Source organism: Pyxicephalus adspersus, chromosome 7 (assembly GCF_032062135.1).
Source record: "Pyxicephalus adspersus chromosome 7, UCB_Pads_2.0, whole genome shotgun sequence".
In the NCBI taxonomy this organism is placed as follows: Eukaryota; Metazoa; Chordata; class Amphibia; order Anura; family Pyxicephalidae; genus Pyxicephalus; species Pyxicephalus adspersus.
The window spans coordinates 64,921,769-64,931,882 of record NC_092864.1 but is presented as its reverse complement, the minus strand read 5'-3'; the positions used below and the strand labels follow the sequence as shown (position 1 = coordinate 64,931,882).

General features: G+C 37.8%; 1 protein-coding gene across 3 annotated transcripts in view; it reads right to left on the bottom strand.

The window, feature by feature from the left end:
* Nucleotides 1-8,123, bottom strand: part of GULP1 (GULP PTB domain containing engulfment adaptor 1) — a 234,068-nt gene extending 225,945 nt beyond the window's left edge. The window contains exon 1 of one of the 3 annotated variants that reach the window (XM_072418794.1): nucleotides 7,900-8,123. The gene's annotated coding sequence lies outside the window, so the exon portion shown is untranslated. The remainder of the gene's footprint in view (nucleotides 1-7,899) is intronic. The other 2 variants (XM_072418793.1, XM_072418795.1) reach the window with 2 other exon arrangements.
* Nucleotides 8,124-10,114: the final 1,991 nt, after the last annotated feature.

The window sequence follows — 10,114 nt, the reverse complement described above, 5'->3', positions numbered from 1 at the left end:
TTTAGGAAACAAAAGATACAATAGCTGTGTGCATCTTCACTACAGAAAACCATCAACAATTTGCTGCATCAAAGGATGCTTTCTCTATTCTGAAAATATTCCACAGAATGTTAAGTCCCAAATGTGTACACAAGGCATGGCCGGAAGCACAATGGTTTATCCTTCTGGGAGATGTCAACAGCATGTGACATGAAGGCAAAAATTAGACACTGCTGTTTTGTTTTTTTCAGAAGAATTTGTTAGCCATGGCAGGCTGTCATATAAATAAAAAATAGTTTGCTTGAGCCTGAGAATGTTAGCAATTTATTTATAGTATATTTTTAAAAAAGAGTTTGCAACTGTATTCATAAGTTTACATACCCTGGAAGAATTTGTGAAATATTGGCCATTGCTTGCAAAACAGGACTGATCACACAGAAAGCATTTCTTTCTTTTTTTTGTGTGTAAACCCATTTTAAATCATATCGGTAGCTGAAATCACCCAAATGGGACTGATCAAAATTTTACATTTACCTTGAATGTTGGAGCTAAAAAAGTATACACAAGTTAAAGCACATTGGTTATAGTTAAGAGTGATTAGAATCAGTCTTCTTTGATTAGAATCAATGTCTGTGGGTGAATACAGATAGTCCCCGGGTTACATACAAGATAGGGACTGTAGGTTTGTTCTTAAGTTGAATTTGTATGTAAGTCGGAACAGGAACATTGATTTAATAAATGCAAATAGGACAGATGTTTGTCTCAACATGTTAGGCAGCATGGTGTCAGTTACTGTATAAAATCCTCACTGTGAGTTAATCACAAACAAAACAAGAACAAAAAAAAACTTTATAGAGCCTAGACATTTATTAACCTTTGGAGCAAGCTGTGCTTTGATATGCAAAAAGAAAAAAACTGCAGAGTTTGTCATGGTCATTAAAGAGTTACAAGATGTTACAGATCAGCTCAGCTTTTAAGATCACCCACAACCTCGGCTATGTTTAGCAAAAGTTTTCTTCTGCAAGTCATGCAAACCACCCCCTGCCCCACATCAAGCCTCCATCCTGCACAGGAGAAAGGAGGGAATCCCCTGCTCGTATCTAGGAGTTGTCCGTATGTTGGATGTCCTTAACCCAGGGACTACCTGTAGTCAATTTAAATTCATTTAGCACTACATTGACATTGCTGGATATCAAGCCATAGGGAAAATGAAAGAACTGTTAATAGACCTGTGAGAAAATAATGTACATCATACAAATCAGAAAAATGAATCAGACACAGGGTAAGTAGGTGCCATAATGGGCATGTATGCTGTGCATGTTTGCCAATTATGGCATAAGCTCACCCCCCACCAAAAAGTTTAGTTCTTCTTTAGGGGAAAAAACCCTTACAGAGCCAGCATCACAAACAGCCCACCTCCAATACGCCAAACAGCATCTAGACAAGACTTTTGGAACAAATTTCTTTGGAGTGATAAGACTAAGATTGCACCCTTCAGTTATAAGCATAAATGCTTTGTTTGGAGAGGATGCAAGAAGGACTGTTACTAAAAGTACACCATCCCTACTGTGAAGCATGTAGGGGGTTCTCTGATGTTCTGGAAGTGTGTAACCTATGGGGAACTTGGGACTTTTTTTTGAAGAATGTTTTTAAAATCACAATTTAAAAATGCATTTATCCCATTGCTTTCACTATCACCATACCTAGTATTACCTAATAAATTACCACCCGGTTATTATTTTACTTTTTTTTTGTTGGATTCCTATCCTAAATACTAGAGGAAGATAAGTATATCCAAACATCTATGCACAAAATCATATTTCTGATCATACACTAATGTCATTTTAAAGATATGTCTAAATTAGCAATTTAGACAGGCAGCAAAAAGGCTAGCTGGGTACCTAAAATCAGGCTTTGTATTAGGGTTTCTGTGTTTTAGGTTTGTAGATTTTGATAAAGCAGCTTTTAGTTTCTATAGTTTACATACAGGCCAAAGATTAAAATGAAAACAATTTAAAAAATGCACTTCCAGCAGAGGTATTGTAGCCACAATGTAGTCACTGAGGCTGATTTATTAAAGTTCTCCAAGGCTGGAGAGGATACATTTTCATCAGTGAAAAAGTAAGTGTAAGTGACTCAAAAAGCCTAGCAGAACAGTTCAATTTTTCACCTTTTTTAATATAATTTCTGAATTCCAACTGGTTGCAAACACTTGGCAGTGACAATTCAACTCTATGCAAGTTACTCCTGGACACTGCATGTAGTGTCTGAAATAACATGGCAATTCTCCTGCCTTCAACCACTTGTCAAATAAAGGATAAAAGAACAAACCCCTGTGGTCCAATATAGAACCTTTTCCTGGAATCAGGTTTTTATAGTCAAAACTGATTGCAAATACAGTTTGTCTAAACATGCCCTTGTTTTTCTTGTCACGCCAAGATCAGGAAGCAACTTTTACTTGTCCCAATAAAGACAAAAGTAAGTTTTATATATTCCTACTCCCACCCATTTGTAAGAATTCAGTTGTGGGGACCAAGTCTATTACACAGGTTTACTACATGTGTGCCAAACTAGTATCCCTGTGCAGTGTGCGTTTCTTATAGTTCTGTGATTTTTAATAAAAATAAAACAAAAGATCTTTTGTGCCCATCAGCACTGGACAGCTCCCCAAACCTATTCTTTTTTTTAAATAAATAGCGAAATCCCATGCAGTTTAAGTACAGTTTGTACTTGTTATATACAATTTCCTGGCCTACTAACTCTCAACTTTCAACAACTTGCAATTACAGTACAATTAAAATATACAAACTGTACTTGCAAGGTAACATTCCATAAATTATTCTAAATTTTACATAACGTACATAAACATTACAAAAAAACAAAAAGACAATATGCTTTAAAACGCAGATTTAAAACAACCATTTATAAAACAATTTAAAATCTTTCCACTGCAGCATAATTTAAAAAATTGCTGTTCTCAATAATAATGTTCACAATATTCTAAGTTTACCTCTAATTTAGCATCCCATAAAAATATCAGAATTCCAAAAGAGTGTTGTAATTCAGTATAAGTGGCTCAGGGGTTAGCACTCTGGCCTCTGCAGCACTAGGTCCTAGATTCGAATCCCAGCCAGGACACTATCTGCATGGAGTTTGCAGGTTCTCCCCGTGTCTGCGTGGGTTTCCTCCAGGTACTCCGGTTTCCTCCCACATCCCAAAAACATGCAATTAGCTTAATTGGCTTCCCCCTAAATTGACCTTAGACTACATTAATGACATATGACTATAGTAGGAACATTAGATTGTGAGCTCCTTTGAGGGACAGTTAGTGACATGACTATGGACTTTGTACAGTGCTGCGTAATATGTTGGCGCTATATAAATACTGTGTAATAATAATAATGTAATAATATAAGGATGTAGGTGATTAGATGTAGTCAAGATTGTATATTTCTAAATTTAAGAAGTAGTACCCAAGAGAAAAAAAGATGAAAGCAGTGGGTTTGTTGGCACACAAATATATATATATATATATTGCACATATGTTGTATAACATGTGCAGACACATTATCACATACCATCTAACGTGGGAGGCTGTACCTATGCTATACAAAGTTCTCCTGTTAAACAATAATTGCTTAGTCACCCCTCCTAAAGGTGGGTAGATGTGTTTAAACCCCACTACACCAAGGGTGGGAAGCAAAACCTGCGCTCCCGTTCCCCTATTAGGTAATTATTGTTCAGTAACCTTTTTAAGGGTAGCTAAAATACTGTGATCTCCTAGAAACAAAGCAAAGACACGTCTCCTACGCGTTTCGCAAAGAGGGCTTTTTCAGGGGAATTTGAGACTGGTAAAAGTCACAATAACAGATAATAAATATATCAGGAAAATCTCAGAAAAACTAAGAAATGCTTTTATCCGTGCCGTCTAAAGTATTGAAGCCCCAGTGCCAGATTGACAGGGCATTTTCAGAAAAATGGCTGCAGCCTCCTTGTTTTCCCATGTTCTATTCTATAGTAATTAAGCAGCAATTTTAAACCAAACCATACTTTATTTGCTTTACACAGAGTAGTACATGTTATATTAGTATTAGAGTACATAGCAAGGATTTTAGAGTCAGCCTTAGTGTTTAACAGGCGCTTTGTCATGCATTTGAGTGAAGTTTTGGATGCGGTGTGGATCACTTCACTGCAAGGGATTATGGGCCATTTCTACTTCTGTTCCAATAACCACAATGCAACTGCATCCCCTTTCAAGGCAATTAAAGCAATTGGTGGCTCAAGATACATAATGGGCCTGATTTATTAAAACTACCCAAGGCTGGAGAGGATACACTTTCATCAGTGAAGCTGGGTGATCCAGCAAACCTGGAATAGATCAGGTCCAAGATTCAAAACATTTGCTAGCACATAGCAAATGACTTTGAAGAAATCACTTCTAGGTTTGCTGGATCACCCAGCTTTACCAATGAAAGTGTAAACTCCCGAGCCTTGGAGAGCTTTAATAAATCAGGCTCAATGTATCCAGGAATCATATCAAAGACCACCACAACACAATCACATGCAAATGTGTGCACAAAATGTTTTCAACGGCTCCCATACAGTTGAATGGGAGTGGTTCAGACCGAGTGTGCAGTCAACTGTTGCAGTTTACCAGATGTCTGAAATTAACCTCAAACACCTAAAAATGAATCAGATCATGCTTTCACAAGAGTTTCAAACCTTCATAGAATGCAGCCTTACAAAATCAGAGCAGTACATTGTGTTCTGGGATATGCAACAATTCCATAATATCAAAGACACCAATAAAACATGCCATAATAGCAATAACAACAATATGTGTACTAAAAGAATATGCCTGATACAAATCCATTGTTGTATTTGTGTTATACAGCATTTGTTATTGCTTATGTGTACACTTTTACCTGCTAGAGCTACTTCAGATGTCTAATACTTCAAAAAGTCGAATAAAACTTTTGTAGAGGAGAACAAAAGAAAGCAGTTCATTTATAGATGTGGAAACTCAACATTGCATGGTGCATTCAAGACTTTTTATTGGGGTTCAATGATATTTAGATCAGGTGACTGGAGATGAAAGGTGTTTGTGTTTGCTTTCATATTTATTAAACAAATCCTGAATTTATTTATTAACAGTTTCATAATAATTTTGCAAAATGAAAACATCATACAAAAACAATACGAGCTCCACAGGGTCCTGTAAAATGGCCCCAAATATCTTGGCATATATCCAAGCAAAAGAAATCATACGACCATACAACTCCTACAAACTGCTTGCTCATACCATTGCTTGTTCCACAGCATAATAGTTTCTTGGACTTTTTTCTAAAGACAGATTTGTGACTGTAGGAAATAAGTTGTAAGCTTACTCATCACACAATATTTTTTTATTTCCATTATTCGAGGCGTTTGGTACATTCCCCAGGTTCTATGTCACAGCTTTTGCTTTTGTTAAGATTGTGACATGGAGGTGTTACTCCAACCCTATATTAATGTTGGAGACTTCATTTTTTTTTCATTTAGAAATATACTTGTAATATAACTCCCTGTCTTCATTGGTATGCAATGAAGTGTGATTACTCTTACTCATTGCACCCTTTACTTTGTTATGTTTTGCACATGCCAATGCTCAACCACTAAAGTGGCAAGAATATGGATATTAAAGCATTCATATATTCCTAAAGCAGAACTATGGTCATCACTAAAACTAATACAAAGTTTCATGTGATGGTACGGCAACAATACTGCACCACTTCTGGATTCTGGATAGTTGCCACACTCATATCTTTGCTTATTTCTCTATAAAGGGATGGAAATTGTGTTACTGTTAGCATTTTACTGGAGATTCACAAGCCTGCAGGTTCTCAATTATAATAAGACCAAATTAAATTTACCCTCTACTTTCCACTGCTTCTGTTGCAGTGGTGAGACCCTGGGCTAATATGAAGTGGGGGCCCCAAAAGCACCACATTCCTACTCTCTACATCACCTGCCATTTGGTCAACTAGGGCCCTTGGGAAGGTGGAGGTGTTGGGCAATTAGTTTGGGTTCTATTGCTAAAGCCCTCCACTGTGATCTGCACCTGTATGATATAAATGATGGAGAATCTGGCACTGTCATGGAAGGTAAAGGAAGTTTTTTGTTCAAAATATAAAGCTTGGTCAACACATACAGTAATTAGTTTGGTACTTGTCATATATTACATTACCAGCAGAAGAAGAACTTTACAATAAGCCACTTATGTTTCATGTTAAAAGATTTTATATATATATATATATATATATATATATATATATATATATATATATATATATATATATTAATATATATATATGGTCTTTATGTTTTCTATTAAAAAAATTATTCCATACAACTAAATATGAGGATTACTCTAAACCAGCCTTCCTCTACTGGGGTTCCTCCAAAAATTTGCTATGGGTTCCTTGAGCTTTGGCTGATTGACCTCCTATGAACTGGTGACTTCTTTGTGGCCAGTGCCATTTGCCACTAGTTATTATCAAACCTTTTTATAGCTATCTGTAAATGGAATCTCTTTCCAATGACCAGCAATGTAAGCTTTATTTTTCCATTAACCTTCTATGATTTTAGCAGGATTCCCCAAGACCTGTCCTTTTTTAATGGTTTCTCTGGGATAAAAATGATACGGAAAGACTTCTCCAAACAACAGATTTATTGCTTATTTATAATAAAGTTCTTTTATGCTGGACTATAGGCAAATAAAAAGATACACATACATACATTGTATTTATTATTTGTATATTGAAGGTAAGAACCTAAATTTGACTTGGAATGATCTTGCAATCTCATAAACGCTGGGGAAACAAGTAAACTAGGAACTAACTAGGACAAGAAATATGATGATGGGAGGGAAAAGCCAAGTGAGCAGAGAGATAACTTCATCAAATCTGGTATTACTCTTTTACTGTCCAATTAGCAGGGTCAGGGTGCGATGATGAAGATTTAAATTGAGCTGTGCCAATGGCATGGCTGTGTGCGGGGGCTGTACAAATCTCATAACTGGATAGATAAAAATACAAATCATCTGGCAGGTAAGGCAGCTCTCCTACAGTTTATGTTATTCATCTCTGTATTTAGCTATTCGCCTAGAGTTTGCTTCTTATTTCACTGCAGACATCTATGAAAATTCCTAATCAGTCATATAAATAAATAAATAAATCAGATTTAAATGTGTATGGCTATTAGATGCTAATAAATGGCACAACAGTTGGATCAATGATTGTTCATCCACAGATATATATATAGTATATGCACATGTAATGCAGGCTGTAGACTGCTGGCCTCCCTGGAGATGTTGGCTCTGCCTGTAGGACAGGTGAAAGCATCCAGCCTTTTGTCTGTGACATTCCAGCACTGGAGTTGTGTGTACATGAAGGGTGAATGAGGAGGGGCTGCTGCAAAGAGCAGCGAATATCATGGAATCAAGCATCTCCCTGCCAGCCCTTTGCTCCTTCTCCTGCCAAAAGTTTCATCAACTCCTCCAACATGACTCAACCAGCAAACACACAAAACAGGGTCACCAAGTACAAGAAGAGAACTGTCACCTCCAGTCCTAGATCAGTGGATCCTGGTATAGGAAGCATCCATCAATACAGATTCCTTATATTTATATTTAGGACTACTCCTCTACACCCCAGGCAGAGAAAAAACCCTCCAAAGCAGCAAGCACAAAATGATTAACCCTGTCTGTAACATACTGTACAAGCTTGGGACTTCAAACTTTCAGAAGAATAAGTTTGTGAGTATTGCACAGTTCTTTTCATTGCTATTAATAGGAGGTTTTCCATGCATGCACCTCCTATCTGTCCCATATTAAACCCACCCCCAGCCACCCTGCCCTTTCTTGTGGTGCCATGCACTTACCCCTGCCTCTGCAGAGGAGCTGCTTCTGCTGCCACCACCAGCTCTCCCTATGCTCAATCTGAGATTCCCAGCTACTCAGCCAGCCTGTGACGTCACGCCTGTGCCCCCCTCCCTCCTTCCAGGCTCTGAGCACCCTTTGTATGCTGGAGCACATTGGGGCAAACTCTGATCATGGCTGGGATGTGTGCCAGGGATCACATCTTACACACCCCTCTCAACATGCTGCTGGCACAGGCAATAAAAAACTCCCATTTACTCATCTTGGAACAAATGAGTGAAATCCAAAGGACTTCTTCACAGCACCTTTGGTATTCCTAATGTTGAATATGGAGTGAAGTGGTGAGGAGCCTGTGTCAGGCTGCATCAGATGGAGTGCTGCAATGCATAGCTCTGCCTGTATTTTACTACTACCCAACTATTAACCAGCATAAAAAAGTGGACCTGTCTGTAATTTTACAAATTCCTTTACACAGCAATAGTATCATTATTAGGAAAAGATACACTGTTTATCATTAAAATGGGATCAAAGTATTTGCGTTGGCTTAGAACAGGGGATATTAACCATTTGATGACTCCAGACCCCCAATGGATTATTGTATTGTCCAATATGGTCCCATATCCCCTTTACTTGACTGTCGAAAAAATCATCACCATTCCTTAAATTAATTGCCAGACTTCCAAATATGTCAACAGCTTGAATTAACTATGCTTTAGATTTGGATAGCTAGGAAGATAACATGAAATAAAATCATAACGATAACTTTATCATATTTATTTACAAAAAGCAAAATGAAAAATAACAAACATACAAACAGCAACTATTTTACAATATAACTTTGATTCACCTGTATCAGATTATAAACCAATAATTTTATTTCTTACAGTTAAGTATTACACAAAAGAAGAAAAGAAACTTTTATGTGCAAGTTTTATAATATCTCGAGCACATAACACAGACTTTCACTAATCTAGTGAGATATTTTCTGTTGTTTTTATACAATCAAAGCATGGAATCGGGGTACAGTTATGGACACTCGCATGTCATCTGACACATCAAGTCGCTTTCTCCACTTTGATTTCAGATTTAATAATGTACCCAAGCATAAATTAATACATTAAAATAAATACCAGTACCCAGAGATCGAGTCCCATACCCCCAGCATTTGGTTCCCATACCCCTAAGTGGTATGGATACCCCGGTTAAGAACCACTGGCTTAGAAGATGTCATGGACCTTGAAGAACCACTGCAGTTCACTTCTGTGACCCAGTGTTCAACCTTTCCAAGGCCCTTGGTTAATATTGAAATGAATACTGCTATCCCTCCTTGCAGATGTTTTAAAGGTGGTTACCACTTCCTTGCACCAATGACCTGTGCCCATGGTTGTGATACTACAAGTAGGGTCCCATCTGAGGTTAGGGAATGAATGGGGCAGTACCACCTACTTCTACCCATTGTCAGATGTTGAAAAACTGGTTCATTAAGAACCAGTGCAGGGATTGGGGCAGCCGGGCAACTGGCAATGTGCAAAATGTCGGAAACTGCCTGGGAATGTACCCCACTGCATGCTGAACTATCTTTAGTTTCCTCTCTGGTAGAAATCACACTGAAAGATAACTTTGCATCAAATCAAGAGAAGCTACAGCAGGGTCTGATCTGTGTTAGTTATTGATGTAAGAATAGTACAGCACGGTGGCTCAGGGGTTAGCACTCTGGCCTTTGCAGCGCTAGGTCCCAGGTTCGATCCCCAGCCAGGACATTATCTGCATGGAGTTTGCAGGTTCTCCCCGTGTCTGCGTGGGTTTCCTCCGGGTACTCCGGTTTCCTCCCACATCCCAAAAACATGCAGTTAGGTTAACTGGCTTCTCCCTAACAATTGACCTTAGACTATAATAATCACATATGACTATGGTAGGGAAATTAGATTGTGAGCTCCTTTGAGGGACAGTTAGTGACACGACTATGTACAGCGCTGCGTAATATGATGGCGCTATATAAATACTGTATAATAATAATACAGTAATGTAAGTTTTTAGTAAAAGTGTGTTCCAGATTTCTGCATCAATGATTCTAAAAGTAAACTAAATGCAAAAATTAAAAAAAATGCGACCAGACAGGTTCTTTATTGCAGAAGGGACGGGTGATGTACCTTCCGCAATAAAATAAATTACTTGTCGCAATTTTTAAATACTCTCACCTGTCCCTGTTCCATTGTG